The sequence below is a fragment of the Urocitellus parryii genome, unplaced genomic scaffold (assembly GCF_045843805.1).
Source record: "Urocitellus parryii isolate mUroPar1 unplaced genomic scaffold, mUroPar1.hap1 Scaffold_43, whole genome shotgun sequence".
In the NCBI taxonomy this organism is placed as follows: domain Eukaryota; kingdom Metazoa; phylum Chordata; class Mammalia; order Rodentia; family Sciuridae; genus Urocitellus; species Urocitellus parryii.
This window is the reverse complement of record NW_027553833.1, coordinates 242850-260643: the sequence shown is the minus strand read 5'-3', so window position 1 is coordinate 260643 and position 17794 is coordinate 242850. Positions and strand designations below refer to the sequence as shown.

Genomic DNA, 17794 nt, shown 5'->3' with positions numbered 1-17794 from the left:
CACTAAAAATTCATGATTAACATTACCAATTGGGCACTCAGCATCACCCCAGAAATTTCACATTTTTCTAGCACACTACATCTTATAATCTCCTTAATGCTTAATTGATAATTTTTGTCTCTGGTGCTTCTGTACATGCTTCTTATCGCCTCATTTTCAACTAATGACCTCAGTGAAATGAAAGTCACTAGAGGGCGATTACTTATTTTCCCAACACCAAATTCAAAATTCCACTTAAAAGCCAGTGTTGCCCCTCCCTCCTGCTGCAGCGGAGGAGTGTCCTTCTGGAGAAGCCCTTCCTTTCACATGGCTGCCCCTCAGCCTTCATAAGGTTTAGTTATTCCCTCCATAGCTGGCATTTCTTTCTCCAAGAAATTATTACAGTTGGCATAAATAGTTGAGAATTGTTCAGTTTACAACGAAATCCCTTGATCTCTTCCCTTTCTGATTTCTTTTTTTTCATTTATTTTCTCTCCTTTTCGGTAGGACGTTGTGAGAGAAGTGTCAGCTAGCTTTGTCTACTTCTCATGCTCACCCATGGCGACTGGGTTGCCAAATCTAGTAGATATGTTTATCACTGTCATATACAACTTCCCACCAGCATGAGACTTAGTCATACCCAAATCTCATCCTCCTCTACTCTTGCTTTGTGATACCACAAGGCTTTCCTTCTTAAGAACTCTGTCTGCTCAGTCTCCATTGCTGGATCCTCCTCCCTTTTCTGAATCAATATGTCTTAGAGTATTCCATAATTCAGTTTTAGTTCATATTTCTTCTTTCTTTTCACCTACTATGGGAAATTTCATCAGTTCTGTAGCTCTTCATAGGAACATTAGGCTAGCTTTACATATCAGCTGTAGGCTAATGTCTTTCAAATCATATCTGCAACCTTTCCTCTGTAGTCCAGACTTGAATGTCTAACTGCCTATTGATGCATCCACTTAAATATATTTTAGGAGTGTGTTATAATGTATATCAAGCTGAACTGTAATTAATTTTCTCTATGAAACTGTGCTTGAGTATTTGCTTTTATCTCGGGAAGTAGTAACCTCAGAAATGCAAGTGCTCAAGGGAGAATTCTGTGATATATTTTGTTGAATTACCCCCTTTTTTTTCTTTTCACATCTAATTGATCATTAAGTGTTTTTGAATCTGTGTCTCCATAATATTTTTGAGTGTAGACATTTCTTTCCACCTCAGCTCATCTCCATCTAAGCGTAGTTCTTATCTTTTCTTACCTGAACTGCTAGTCTCCAAGCAAGTCTCTGAAGTTCTCTGATCTCCTCAGATTCATTCTCTATTGGTAGCGAGAGTAATCTTTTAAAAATATTGATTCATGTTACTCATTTAAAAAATTTAGTGATTCCCAATGATAATAAATTTAGCATTAGTTAGTATACTATATATGTAGGATAACCATATTTCTTCTAGCCCAGGATAGCACTGGATCATGCCATGTCCTTGTATAATTATTATTAATATTTCAATCTCTAAAGAACCCCTACATGAATGGTAATTGTATGGTCACCCAAGAAAGGATACTTCATGACCTCCCCTTTCCTGTCTTGACTGTTCAACCCCTTAGCACTGTCAGCTTTCTGGGCTAGTTTTTATTCAGAGCACCATAACCATCTGTATCTTAGAAACTGTCATGTCATTCCTTCTAACTTCATTCCCCTAATACATACATTTCTTTCGTCATATCATCCTGACTTTTGGCTTCAGTACCAGTTTTAATTTATGGTCATCATTTGTTCAGTTATTGCTATGTGAGTTTTTGCCTTTTCCTCATCGTTAATAAGAGTGATAAAGGAGGAGGTCAGTGTACCCAGGCTCCTAGCTTAATGCTTGTCTCAAAAGTCCTAACTGTTGACTGCATAATTATTAATTTTTCTTTTTTAAATTAGAGCTTTATAGTTATACATAGTAGTTGCATTCATCCTGAAAAACTCATACATGCATGGAAATCTATTTTAGTTCATGATATCCATTTTTCCCTCCTCTTTTTCCCTTCCATCCTCCTTCCCCTCTCCATCCCTTTCCTCCACTCTGCTAGACTTCCTTTCACTTGTCTATTATTTAATATTTGATTCATTTGTATTATCCTTTCCTTACCTCCTCCTTTCCTTATTTTACTCTAGCTTCTGCATATAAACTTTGAGTTTCTGAGTTTGGCTAATTTCACTTAACATGATATTTTCCATTTTCATCCATTTACCAGCAAGTACCATCATTTCATTCTTTTTTATGGCTGAGTAAAACTCCATTGTGTGTGTGTATGTATCATAATTGTGATACATATTAAGAATATATATATGTATATGTATATGTGTGTGTGTGTGTGTGTGTGTGTGTGTGTGTGTGTGTGTATATATATATATATATATATATATATATATATATATTTCATTCTATTCCAGTCATCTATTTATTGGCATCTGGGTTGATTCCATAAGTTACCTATTGAAATTTTGCTGCTATACACTTTGAGGTGGCTATATCCCTGCAGTGTGTCAATCTTATGTCTCTCTGGAAAAATACCAAGGAGTGGGATAGCTAGGTCATAGGGTGGTTCCATCTCTAGGTTTTTGAGGAATCTCCATACTGCTCTTCAGAGTGGTTTAGTAGTCACACCAACCATGTTCAAGTGTACCTTTCCCCCCCCAACATCGCCAGCAATTATTATTCATATTCTTGAGCAGTGCCATTCTGACTGGGTTGAGATTACATTGTATTGTAATTTTGATTTATATTTTCCTGATTGCTGTTGAACATTTCTTTCGTATATTTGTTGGCCATTTGTGTTACATCTTTTGAGAAGTTTCTGTTTAGATCTTTTGCCCATTTATTGATTGCATCATTATTATTATTATTATATTATATTTGGTGCTAAGCTTTTTTTAATCTTCTGGATATTAATCCCCTATCAGAAGAATAGGTGGCCAAGATTCTTTCCCTTTCTGTCATCTCTCTCTTCATGTTCTTAATTGTTTCCTTTGCTGTAGACAAGCTTTTTAGTTTTATGGCATTCATTTATTCTTCATTTTATTTCTTGCACTTTGGGGGTCTTGTCAGTATCTATATGATGGACTATGGAGCCTATGTTTTCTTCTAGTAGTTGTAAAGTTTTTGGTCTAATTCCCGAGTCTTTGATCCATGTTGATTGGGATTTGTATAGGGTGAAATAGAGGGGTCTGTTTTATTTTTGTATACATAGCTATCCAGTTTCCTAGCACCATTTGTTAAAAAGGCTGTCTTTTGTCTGTCTAAAATATAGTTTTGACAGATTTTTCAAATGTCAGATGGCTGTAAGTATGTGGATTTGTCTCTGCATCTTCTCGCTGTGGCTGCTGCTTCCTTCTTGCTGCGAGGTAAGGAAGAGGGAGGGTGTGGGTCTTCGTGGGGGTGGCAGCCAGGGGGGCGGGGGCGACTTCAGTGGCCTGCCGCCGCCGCCTCTGCCGCCTGGGTCTCAGTCCTGCCAGGACCACCACCACCTCGGGGTCTCGGTCCTGCCGCCTCCTCCTGCCGCTGCCTCGCTGCGGCGGCGGCTGCTTCCTTCTTTCCTCGGAGGTAAGGAAGAGGGAGGGTGGGGGTCAGCCTGGGGGGTCAGCTTGGGGGTGGCAGCCAGGGGGGCGGGGAGGGGACAACTTCAGTGGCCTCGCCTTCCAGCCACCTCTGCCTCCTTCCTGCCGCCTCCTCCACCTCGTTCCCGTTCCTGCCGGCGCCGCCGCCTCGTTCTCCTTCCTGCCGCCACGATTGAGGTCGGCTTTGGGGGCAGCTAGGGCTGTGGTAGCGGCGGCGGCAGCTTCCTTCCCGCCAGGAAGTAGGGCAGCGGGGATGGGAACCTTGTTAACTTTAGCCAGGGCGGTGGCGGCGGCAGCTTCTTTCCCGCTGCAGGTAAGGCGGCGGGGCGGGGCTGGGGTCCACGTGCGGGGCAGTAGGGGCGGCGGCAGCTTCCTTCCAGCGGCAAGGTAGGGCGGCGGGGCTGGGGTCCTGGGGGGTGGGCAGTTAGGGCGGCGGTGGCGGCAGTTACCTTGACGCCAGGAAGTAGAGCAGCGGGGATGGTGTCCCCGTGGGCTTTGGCTGGGGCGGTGGCGGCGGCAGCTATTCCCGCTGCAGGTAAGGCGGCGGGGCTGGGGTCCACGTGCGGGGCAGTAGGGGCGGCGGCAGCTTCCTTCCAGCGGCAAGGTAGGGCGGCGGGGCTGGGGTCCTGGGGGGTGGGCAGTTAGGGCAGCGGCGGCCATAGTTACATTCACGCCAGGAAGTAGGGCAGCGGGGATGGTGTCCCCATGGGCTTAGGCTGGGGAGGTGGCGGCGGCAGCTTCATTCCCGCCGCGAGGTAAGGCGGCGGGGCTGGGGTCCGCATCGGGGTAGTAGGGGCATCGGGGCAGTAGGGGCGGCGGCAACTTCCTTCAGGCGGCAAGGTAGGGCGGCGGGGCGGGGGTCCTGGGGGGTGGGCAGTTAGGGCGGCGGCAGCAGCTAGGTTCACGCCAGGCGTCCACGCCACCGGTGTCCCCGAGCTGCGGGGCCTTTTGGCTGCTCCTATTACTTGCCCGCTGGGGCTGCGAGCTGTCGGTGGGTGACCTTCCCCACAAAGGGCCGCGGAGCTGCGTGGACGCCGGCAGCAGCAGCGACAGCGGCAGTGGCTCGCCTATGAGGGCGCAGACATTTGTTGCAGTTCTTGGGGCTTTGTTGTTTTCCTTGGGCTTTTACCCTTCTTTTGGTTAATTTTGGATAAAATGTCCCCCGTGATGTAAATATTGAGCAAGGAACCTTGGTGACGTGGGGAGCTTTGCCGAAAGTGCAGTTTGGATTCTGCTTTTCCCATGGTGGCGGCTGGATGAATCTTCACTGCTGGCTGTGGAAAAGGCTAGGGAAGCTTGTTAGTTGAGTTTTAAATTTCCCAGTGTTGTGTTTAAAGGTTTTACGTGCATAGAAGAGGAATGTTCACCTTAAATAAGCATATGAGCGGTTGACAGGGAATGTTTTCCTCTGGGAAAGGGAATTTGGTAGCTCTGACCCATGTCAGTCTGTGAATATTTAGACGTGTAGTGACTTTTTAACATTTTTCATAAAAACCTGTTATTTACAGTTATGTTGTTAATACTCCTTGCCTTAAGTTCCCCGGCAAATCTTTTTCATGCCTTCTGAGAAAGTAGACAATTCATAGATTATCCAAGGAATCGAAAAAAATGTGAGTGGGTGATTTCGGACAATCCCTGAGAGCTGGCATTGTAAGATTCATCCTATCCCCAGTAACATTTTCATACAATAAATGTGAACACTTTTGAAGCCTTTTTATAAAGATACAATTTGGGAATGATATTAAGATAAGGAAAAGCTGTTGATTGATTTCTTAGATTAACATTTCTTCCCTCTTCTCTTTCCTCTTTAAAAAAGTTTTTCAAGTGATAACTTCATCAAATGGCCAGTGATAAGCAAATGTCCGATGATGACAGCCCCAGCAGTGGCAGTTCAGATTCTACCAGCAACACCCTGCTGCTCCAGAGCCTGAAGATCATGAAGAAAGAACCTTCTGCCACCCAGGGGAAGAAGAGCACCAAACTCTCTCGCAAAACCACTGCTAAGTTATCCACTAGTGCTAAAAGGTAACATTGTCAGGTTGTCTTTCAAGCAATTGGATGCTTTTATTTTTACATCAAGAACAATACTCCAGAAATACTTCATGACCGATTTTATTTGTACTTGAATGAATTGTCATCCTTTAGGGAGCATGAAAATATCCTCACTAAAATTATGCTTCTAAGCAAACTTATTCTGTACTTTGGTAATTTCAGCAAGAGTCCTAGAGACTGAATTCTCATCCTGACAGTTTAAGGAGTTGGCAAGGAAAATTTGTGAAACTGAATTAGATGGTACATTGGGGATGTTTCCTTTTGTGAGTTATACTCTTGAGTGAAATTAGCGTGTGTCCATGTGGGTGTCAGTCCAGGCATCTGTGGTGGCAACTTCATAAAAAGAAATATGTCACTTTTCATGAAAGGAAATGATCAAAAAAGTTTATATTTGCTAAAAAATGTTGAATGTCAGGCCTTGGCTTTTTTTGAAAGCAGATTTTAAATTTGCTTAGTTTTACAAACAAGTCTTTAAATCCTGCATAATAGGTATAATTTTTTTTGTAGTTATAGTTATCCCTGTTTGTTCTTGTGAGAACAAATAAAATGGAAAAGTAGCCATTAACAATCTCAGGTGTCACTTTGCTGTTAAAACTTTGCACATCTTTAAAACTCCTGGATGTTCTTGACATAGTAGTGAAAATCAACAGCAGGAAAAAAAAAACATTTTGTTGGTTATAAGTGAAAGATTATTTGTTTCCTGCTGACTTTTATTTTCTATTATGGCAAAAAAAATCCATCAATGGGACTCCATCAGTGATAGTGGTTGTGTTGAGTAGAACTCTTGTATCAAACATAAAGTGTACCTATAGCATTACCTAATGTTGATGTTTTGTGGTTTTTCATTGATCACAACTAAAAGAAAAAGGAAATATAAAAACTGATCAATTATTGCATTTTATAGTGATTCATGTTCTTATTTTTCTATACATTTTCACAGTCATTGCACCATTAATCAAACACTAATGAACTTGAGAATATTGTATTGAATAGCAGCAGTCTTTGAAATAATTTAAAATTCTTCTCAGTATGTTGTAATCTTGTGGAGAGAACATTAAACAACTTTTGAAAACATTTTAAATTTCAAGAAAATCAGAGAAATGCTCTTTTTCCCCTTACCTTAAGGCCCTCTTTCCTCCAAGAGTATGAAATTTAAATTTGCGTGCTGTACCTAAGATCAGAGAAAAGAAATGGTTAAGTAAGATTGCTAAAATAGTCCTTGGAAGTTTTTCATTGGTAAAGGTATTTGTAAATTTTAAACTTTTTTTAAACAGATAAAATATTGACAAAACTATTAATGTGCTCTTGCAATAGCTTTCTAATTTTTACCACAGTAAAAGTGGATTGAAGTCATTGTCAAAAATATTCTAGTGCTTTTCCTCCTTCTGTTTTGTCTCATTTGCATATAAGCTTGAAAAGAGAATTTCTTTGGTAAAAAGAGTTTTAAAATAGATTTTACATCGTTTTGTTGAGTAGTAGTGGAGGACTTTCTCAAATCAGGTGTAAATGACTTACCTATTTACAGTACCAAGTGAGAAAAAAGCTGCAATTTTCTGTTAAGGAGTTTGGGTTATGCCTCTGAGAACAAAGAGGAAGCAGCCATGTTAGCATTACTGAAGGCAAAACCAGCCTTGCAGTTACCTGCATGATGGTAGAGGGCATTCTGATTTTCTGGTTATTCTGTAGACTGTCTCAAATCCTTTTTGTCTGTTCCCATTTCACTAATAGAATTCAGAAGGAGCTAGCTGAAATAACCCTTAACCCTCTCCTAACTACAGGTAAGAAACAAATTTTGTTATTTTGATTTCTAAATTGTGGAATGATATCAGGAGATGAATGTATTATCCTTGTATGTATGTGCAGCAGAAGAGGCTAGCTAGCTATGTTTGCTTCCTTAAAACTTTGCAAGTGCTTTAAACAAAAATTTCCTAGGTGAATTAAATTAAATTAGGGGAAAAACACTGTTTAGCATGTATCATATATTCTGTACTTATGAATATACTGATCTTGTGCTTCTTGCTGAGATTTGTTTGAGTGGTGTTGATTTTTCTGTTGTTTTTCTGTGGAATACATTTATTCACAAGTATTTTGTAGAAACCTGTAAGGTTTTAAGTTTTAAAGTTAATGTTTGAGTGCAATCTGAACTGATTTTCCAAATTTAGAAATTGTTGAATATGGTGTTACAAAATGTGAAAGCATTAAACAGGAGTATAGTTGTTTTTGTTTGATTTATTCAGTAACTTGCCTAAAGGACAAATTTTATGTGCTAAGCTATGGTTGTAGTTGTTATTTTCTAGAAAACACATTGTTGGAATTATTTACATTTTAAACAAATATCCTAATGACTTGGGAAAATTCTTAGAAGTAAATTAATTGGAATTGTGAGAAGAATCAAATTCAGTGGAACTCAGACTTTAAGATTGGTTGACAAATTGTATTAAAAGTAGCTGGTTGATTTTTTTCATTTGTGTCTTATATAGTGTTCTGTTTATTTTTGAATGGTGACTGTATGGTTTACAAAATTTATCAAATTTAGAGAGCAATATTATAAATAAATTGCATAGAAATATGTGCTCAAGAATGAGAGGGGAAGGGATGCTAGAATTAAGGCAGTGTTATGATTTGATATAAAAATGTTTTGGTGTTTAACCTGTGTTTTTGCTACAAATTGTGTTTGCTCATGTTGATCAGCACCATCTCTGAAGTCTACTTGAGACATAATAAAGAAAAATCCATTTGCTACTTATTGTGTGTGTTAACCAGATTCCCAGATAAGGGGGATCTGATCCTGATTTATCCAGTGAATTAACAGTTTTGCTTATATTTGTAGTCACAGCCATTTCAGTTTAAAAAGCAGACATGAATGTGAACTAATTATAAACAGAGTGGTATGTCAGATCTCAAAATATTACTTAAAAAGTATACTCCTCAATAGTGTAGCCACTAGCCACATTCTGATTATGGACCAGGTTGTTGTGGTTAGTTGAAAATGTGATATGCTGTAAGTGTGAAATGCATACTGGATTTTTACATCTTGAAATAATATTTGGCATGTTTAGTAAGTGTTTTAAAAATTGTATTTTTATCATCTTCGCATAGTTATTAGAAAATTCAAAATTACATGTGTAACTTGTATTATAATTTTGTTGAACAGTATTGCTTTAGAGAAGAAGTAAATCAGTATTTCTTTTACCCTTCTAAATGGTGTGTCAAATCTGTACCATTTAGGAGGTCAAGTTAAATTTGCTCTGTGGAAGAATCACTTAACTTTCAGAATATATTCTGATAATTTCTGTTGATTTTCTGCAAATGGCTTAAACCAGTGTATGAATTTACATCTAGAGAACATAGTAGACATATTGAATACTTTCAGAGCAGTAATTTACTAGTACATTTGGTAAAGGAATGTACTTTAAGTGTTTAACCCAGGACTGTTTCCACAAGGTCACAGGATTATTTTAGATGAAGTAAAATAATCTAAAATAATAATAATATTTCTGTGAAATAAAAAGTAAGTTTCACTTATCGCATATTTTTTTCTCTTTATATACCAGATTTCATTTAGGTTCATGAAATAATGCTTAACATTTAGTGATTTAACTATTGAAGCAGTAAAACTTTGGGCTTGCTTGTGCACAGTAACATGGAATACTTATATCTATTTTCTTTTGTCACAGTCTTTGGTGACTGTTGGCTATTGAAAAGGACATCTTTTAACTTCTCTAGTTCTTTAATATCTGAGTTTCTTTGTGGCTGTGTAAGTGATTCAGGAAAAAAAAAATAAATGTAAAATACAAGTTTCTTAGGAAATTAGAAGTTGTTTCTTACTACTTTGGGGAGAGACTTTTTTCCATACACCTCATATGTAAAATAATGCAGATACTTTTGTGTGTCTTTGGATTCTTCTGGGTAGAAGGTTAGTTCTTGTAATTTTGATAGAAAAGCCTACATTTGTATTGTGTTTTTGCTTTCATGCCAGAAAATGCAATAGATTGTGGTATTATATTTCTTTTAACTCATAGCTGCATAAATGAGAATTTTAGCTTTATGGTAATTGTATTATTTAGATTTGTTAATTTATGTTGTAATTAAAAATGGGATTCCACAGTCATAAGTATATTTAGAATTTGTGTGTTAATATTGCATGAGACCTTTGAAACCTTATGCTTGCTACTTCCAGGTGCAATTATTTAATTATGGCTTTTGGTAAGGTGTGTGTGTGTGTGTGTGTGTGTGTGTGTGTGTGTGTGTGTAAACTTGTCAAAGTATGTGGCAGTTAATTATCCCTCAGGGAAGAAATGTTAAGTGTATCTGGGTACATTCAGGAAAATGTTGAATGAGATATAGGAAAACCAGAATTACTTGTACTAGGGAGATTTGTCTTAAATCCCATCTTTTGTTTTAATTAATAAGTTATTATTTAGTTACATAATTAGGTCTAATATACACATCCAGGATGGCCTTTGAAAGATATCATTGTCAAATTAAATGCATGACTTTAAAAGTGTTTGATTATATGTCAATAGGAATACTTCTTTTTCTTTTAGTAAACAAGGTTGATAAAGATTTAATTTCTAATGATTTGATGGTATTTTAGGTTTTAAGTATTGAAGGCCTGTGGGCCAATGCATTTTAAACACAGGGAAATAATATATGTTTTTTGGTTTACTTTTATACTTTTTACATTCTATATTTTAGATTACGGTATAAAAATCAATTCACCAGTGAGCATGAAGGGAAATTATTATGAACATCCCTTTGTTTTACAGAAAGTTATGGACGAGAGTTGTTTAGTAATGTGTTGACATTTACGTTCTGTTTATCAAAGGATGTGCTTCCTTTTCCACTTAGAGTTAGCACTTGTGTAAACAGCAAAAGTTTGGAAAGGTGCTGGATTTCTAAGTTAACCTTGAATTTCTTTTCCTGTATAGAGGGTACAAACATGTACTCCTAAATATTAATGGGTTTGGACTGAATCTATGTTAAAGAAGATATTTAAGAGTAATTGTAAATCCTTTTTGGATGAATGGAAGGCCTTATGGGGGGTAGATATTACAGTTTCAAGTTTATATTAATCATATGTTGACTATCAAAACCTGAAATTAGCTACTATAATACTTGTAAATACTATAATACTTGCAAATTTTGTTAACTTCCCTTTTTTAAAGAGAGAGAGAGAGAAAGAGAGAGAGAATTTTTTAATATTTATTTTTTAGTTATCGGCGGACACAACATCTTTATTTGTATGTGGTGCTGAGGATCGAACCGGGGCGCACGCATGCCAGGCGAGCGCACTACCACTTGAGCCACATCCCCAGCCCTTAACTTCCCTTTTTAAAAGAAAGAAAAAGAAGTAGCATAAGTTCTAAATCAGAAGTTGGCAATTTGCACGTAAAAGAGTAATTTTCTGAGTATAAACTGTGTTTCTGATGGTTGCCATATCTCTCACTATTGTCCAGTGTAGATTAGAACTTTGCTAATTAAAGGGTGATCTTCAGACTAGCAACATCTGTATCACAGGTGTGATTGTTAAAAATCAGAATGTTGTTTTCCCCTAACCAGAAGTACTGAGTCCGAATCTGAATTTAATAAGATTGCTAACTGAATTGTGTGTCTATTGAGGTTGGAAAAATCCTGCTACTGAAGCCAGACTGTTCAGATCCATGCTGTGCCACTATTGGCATGCCACTTTATATAAGTTACGGGATATTTTTGTTCTTCAGTTTTCCAAGTTGTAAAATGAAGATTAAGTTGATCTCCCCATTGTATAATTATTGTGAGGATGAAATGAATTTGTTGAAAGTTTTGTTTACCACATAAATTGGATCCCTAAAGTGGATACAGCATGATAAAAGTAGGTGAGACAGTTTAGCAGCATGCCCTCACTCTTGCTGGTGTTTGCTCCAGTGCATCCACATCCTACTTATTGGAAAAATTACATCTTAATTCATCATCTAATTATTGAGTACATATCAAGCAGTTTGTTTTTAATGTGAATAAAAGCAGGTTTTTTTTTTAAAACTTGAGTTAAAACAGAAAATTAGCCTAAAAGTGTTGATCATAGATGAACAAATACTCAATCCCTTCCAAAAAATATGTGTAAACTTAATGATACTTTAAAAGAATGCCTGGGATTGGGGCTGAAGCTACTGGCAGAATGCTTGCCTAACATGTGTGAGGCACTGGGTTTGATCCTGAGCACCATATAAAAAAAACATAAAATATATGCATTCTGTCCATCTACAACTACAAAAAAATGTTTTAAAAAATATTTATAAGAATGCCATGACTATGACTGCCCAGTAAAGTATAATAAATTTTTTAGATAGTTGTATTAGTTACTATTTTCCCCTCTTTAAATATCCCATTTTAAGAGTTTGTGATTTTATTCAGAATGCAGTAATTTCAATATTTGTAAAATTTACACTCATAATAGTATAGTTTACCAATTACTTCAACATAATGTAGTGTAATTCCAGGCAAAACAGTGAGTTGGAATTTGAAAGAAAATATTAAATAACTCATATTCTTTACTTTTTTCATAATTGTGATATTTAATATTATTCACTTAAAGATTATTTAGCTATCATTTCTATTTGCTTATAGAAAGTAGTTGATAATTACAGTAATTCTAATTGTGTCCAACTACAACTAAAAATTAAATTTTAAAAAAAGAATTCTGTTTGGGCATTTCATTAGAATTTAAAAGATGAAATATCTTTAAACATTTAATGTTTCTTTTGCATCTGGATCACGGAAGTTTTTGCCTCTTCCCCATATTCATAGTCTAGGAGATAGTTGACAATACCTGGAGACATTTTGCTTTTCAAAACTTGGGGAAAAAGGCTCTAGCATACAACAAAGAATTGTCTCCCTTCAGGAGATCTTAATGAAATAAAACATATATATGTTTCTGTTATGTTTTACTAGGAATATTGAAGTAACTTGTGACTACAGAATGGGAGTCACCTTTGTATTGTCTTAGTGATGAAAATAAAAACCAAATGAAGAGCATGGCTTTCTCACCAGTGTGTAATTTAGTGTCAAAATCTAATATAATGTAATCATAACTTTCTGCAATCATAGAAAGTAATGTAATTGCCTCTTCGGAAAAATGTGAGAAGAGAGTATCAATATCAAATTTTGAGAAATGTTAAGAATAAGGGAAGCATCTGGAAGAGATGGGAAGGATCAGTCTCTAACCACAAATTTTGCACACCTCTAGTTCTCCCACCTCCTACCACATATCTGGCTTTGTAAAACTTTACTTTTTATTTTTTGCCTTAGATAACTTAGCTAAAAATTATTCCAAAATTATGTAAAATAAATGTAATTTTCCATTATTAAACTTTTGTTTTCCATAACACATTAAAAGGAAAATTAAATAATAAAAACAGACATAATAAATTCTTGTTTGATATAATCATTTAAATATCTTTTTTAGACAGCAGTAATTCAAACAAAAAATACTTCCCTTACTTAAAATGTAACATTTTATATTAATGAATCAGGAGGCTAAAACACTAAAATTGTCAGACTCAGTAAATCCTTCAAATATTTCATCTATAGAGGCACAGTAAACACTTAGTGTAAATTATAAAAGGTTTTTTAAAATATATAAATTCCAGGTCAAAATATATCAAATCAAACATATATCAACTTTACTTCTCAATTTACTTCTCTATGTAATCATATTTTGTTGACTCTAAATAACATTGTCTGGTAACTGATAATGACATTAAAATTTGTATCATCTCTCTGCTAAAATATAGTAAACTCTACTCTGAGCCCCTCATTCATAGGTCTTACATCTGTTATCCCATCGTCAGCAATAAAGCCAATGAGATTATTCTAAAATATAAATGTCCCCATGTTATTCTTGTCTTTGCTTTTTAAAGGACCAAGCAATGTACTCTCTAATTTCTCTTTTGCCTATTTTCCCTTTGTTGTAGAATTATATTGTGCATTTCAATCAAATTAAAGTCTTTCAGTTCCCTTAACTGTCTAATATATTTCTAGTTAGGCAGATGATGATGCACCTCCTGAAATCCTATTTTCTTTTCACAGACCTCTCAGTCTCACTCTGCTCCATCTGGAAATATCCAACTCCTCTTTGGGATCCTTATAAAATCTCCCTTTTGTGAACATACACTTTATACAGTCTCCTTGATGACTTGCTGCTTCCCGTCAGTTCTATTTTGGAAATATTTGCAAAACTGCATTTATTACCTCATATCACAGTTATTCATTCACATCACTATTTCCATTTGCTGACTATGAAAGAAAACCTTTCTGGTTTTGGCATCTGCCTTGGCAGCAGCAGTCGGAGAAGACAGCCTGGAAGACCTCCTCTTAGGCTTCTTCTTAGCCTCACTTTCTTCAGAGCTGACCTTCCTCTGGAGCTTCCTGGCTGAGAGCACAAGGCTCATGCAGGTGCTGCAGGCAGTGGCTCTCAGGAACCTTCTGAAACTGTGCTGCCTGGCCACTGCTGCTGTTCCCACCACATGAGTTGCTGTGACACACCAAGTATTCAATTATTTTAATTCAGTTTTTACCATAATTGAGACATAACTATAGGCAATTTTAAATCTCTAAATTTTGTGATTTTAGCTACAACAAACCAAATAAAAATCAAATCCTTACTATTATGTTTTGTTTATTCTGCTTTCTAAATAAGTTCTCATTTTGTCATTATTGCCAGTGCTTACAACCCTCCTTTCTCTTATCTCTGGCCTAGAGAACAGTGACCTGCCCCTGGTTACTCTTCCTGTCATGAGCCTCTCTCAAGTGTGCCATTCTCCCCTCTCACAAGCATTAGTTTCTAAAATAAACATTTAACCATGCCATACCCACAAAAGTAAGAAAGTATTCTATTATTTATGCAATAAACTCAATATTTATTCATATGTCCCCCAGCTCTTCCAAGCATGATCACAAATAGTCTTCCAAATTCCCTGTAGGAACAAACTCAGCCCCACTAATACTTGTTCACATCATTCCTTCGCTTCACACAATTCCTACCTCTTCTGATTTTTATTGCTTCTCTGTCTCTATTTATGCTTAACATTTGCCAACATAGCCTCCATTGCCTCTAGCTCCTTAAGTTCCACATTGAATTCTCTTTTTTTCATGCCCCAAAGAATTTCTGCTGCACCATCATTACTTTCCCATCCTAATAGAAGTGAGAGCTTATTAATCTAATTTCCATATACTTTTTCAAAAGCTTTAATCATAACATTAAGTGTGCTTTGTCTGTTTTTACAAATAAATATCTTCTCCATTATGATGCAAATTCTTTCAGGATTGATATTATATTGTATCATTTTTTATATCATCAACATCTAGTATATAAAAGGAAGAATGAAAGAATAATCTAAATATAAAATATATCTAAAGTTTCTAGTTACTGTGTATTATATCCAATATTCAGAGCTATAATATTAATTCTATATTTTGTGACAAGGAACTTCTTGTAATAATTCTACAGTGCAGGTGGACATAAACTTTAAAGCCCAAATGAAAGCCCCACACCACTTACTTTCCCCAGTAATAAATGCTACTTTTGGATTATGCTAATAAAATCTAACCTTCCATTAGATAGATGATTTCTGAATATTCTTGAATAAATTACCTCTTAAACAGAATAAAATTAGAATGGCATTCACTTTATTAATTAGCAATTTTTAAGACAGGCAGAGATACAATTTACATACTTAAATATGCCCATCTATTATACATATATATTATATATACATATATTTTTGTCAGGCCTACTATTTCTCTATCCTCTAATAGATAATGAAACAAAGGTACTTGTGTTTATCAAGTGTAAAATAATGCTTCTGTGGATGTGGGGAGTAGTTTTTAATTGCCTGCTATTACCTATGGAATAAATTTAAGAGTTAAGTTTGATCACTTAGAAATGCTTGGTTTTAATGCTTATAAAAATTGAACTTACACATATTCTGAAAAATACATTTTTTAAATCAAACTTAAGCTCATTTCACTTTCTCTCTTTAATATGTCATCAACACAAAAGCTTTTATCTCTTCCAATCTAAAAAAGAGTATGTTATTGTGGATAAGTGAAGGAAACAGCAAAAATATAAAAATTAAATATTTTGTGTCACAAGTCTTTTATGAGGAATAACATTTGTTTGATTTTTATTTTTTGAAAGCTAAATATGTAAATGCTAATTCTTTAAAATTGGAATGGAACTTATTGATGTCTATTACCAGTATCCTTTTTTTCACTGTGTCACAAAGGGGAAATTGGGCGCATCAGGCCAAGAAACTACTCCAACATATTACACAGGAGAACTTTAAAAAATCTAAGGGAAATTGGACAGTGGCATTTGCAAAATCAAGCAGCATGATACAAAAATTTGAGATCTATCTAAGTCAATAGGATGATTTTATTCAAAGAGAAAAAGTCTCCACTGTCTCTCAGATTGGCAAAATCAGTTTCCTTTGTCATAAAATTGCTTAAAATTCCAAAAGGTAACATTTCATATGTCAGTGACTTGTTCAAATGGCTATCCCCTACCTTACCTAAGCCAATTAACATCACTATAAATTTTGTTCATATTGATTTGCCTTTCTTAAAGTATAAGCAGGAAAAATTCCTCACTGTCTCAAAACCTGCTATTTTTTCTCAATTATTTTGTGACTTCCTGGCTATTAAGTAGATGGAATAATATTTAATGCTCACACAACTGGGGCATCTGAAAATGAAGGGAAGTCCATCTTCCTTAGCCACTCTGTCCTGGGGGATGACTCCAGGTTCCAGTGCCAAAACAAATCAGGAGAAAAACTTTGTCTCAGAAGTATTTTATTGTGTGTTAAAATGGCAAAAATAACAAACTGAGGTGGGTGTTTGTTTTTTAGAATCCAACTCAATTATAAAATGTACTAAATTAATTTTCCAAAATAGTCTAATAATCTCTCTCAGAAATTACAGTGATGCAGTGGTTATTTGCATTTTCCTGATTATATTCTATTTTTTCCTCAGAGGGGGACCTATGTCCAAAGGGAACAAGTCCTATCAATTGAGTGTCATAGCAATCATGCAGAAGCTTCAGCATATCAAAATGTCAGAAATCAGACAACAGAGAGAGAAGATGAACGTTTAAATAATAGAAAACTCTTCAGTAGCGCTGAAGTTTGGTAAAGAAAGAAAAAGGGAGGTGGGAAGAAACTAAAGAGTTAATGAGGAAATAATTTATGAAGAATTTTATAATGCTTTCCATCCCTTGTACTAAGTAATTGAAGTTTTAAGTATAAAATACAGGCTCTTTTTACATTTTGGACAGACTGGCTCTGCTATAGTGTGGAAATTTGTCTTGGATGGGAGCCAGAGCAACAGTGAGAGATCATTCATTCATCCTGTTGTTTCAGGTATCTACTTACCAGTTAATGATGTCTTGATCTCAGGCAGTTTCTGGACCTCAGCATTATGATGGTTCTGCATTGCAGAATTCTGTGCTGTTGGGGGTTTTGCTGTAAAAATGTAGTAGTTTATCAGTAACCAAGGCTTCTACTCACTAGATGTCAGTAATATTTCCCTCACCTCCAGTATAACAATATCTCAATATCTTTAGGCATTTTCAGATGTTCTCAGGGGAGTCTCCCACCCCAGAACACTGATTTGTGGTAATAACAAAGAGGATAGAAGAAGGAGAATTGGAGAATATTTAACTTGTTAACAACAAAATGATGATGTATTGAAAGTAACATTTGTAGATGCAAAATTTAAAGTGTGTCTGCTTTTGCTTTTTACTGGGAACAGTTACGGTGCTTATATAGGGAGGTGCTGATATCAGACATATGAGCTTAAAGAGTAAATTGAAAAATACACACACACACACACACACACACACAGGAGAGTCAGAATATTATTATAGTATTCCAACATAAAATTAAGGGGAACTCAACTAAAAATGATAATTAAAGTAGAAGAAACCAAGGCGAACAATTTTCAACCCCTACTCAATCTCTCCAGTTTGAACACCTATGCCCATCATATTAGCTATTTTAGAATATGAAAATACAAAGAAGTAATAGTAGCTATTTTAGAATATGAGAATATAAAGAAGTACCAGATTTTAACATTCAGAGTTCAGAAAATATTTATCTTAGCTACTTATTATTTGGAATGTT

General features: G+C 36.1%; 1 pseudogene; it reads left to right on the top strand.

Moving 5' to 3' along the window:
* Window positions 1-17794, top strand: part of LOC144252440 (transport and Golgi organization protein 1 homolog) — a 101752-nt pseudogene that overhangs the window by 14673 nt on the left and 69285 nt on the right.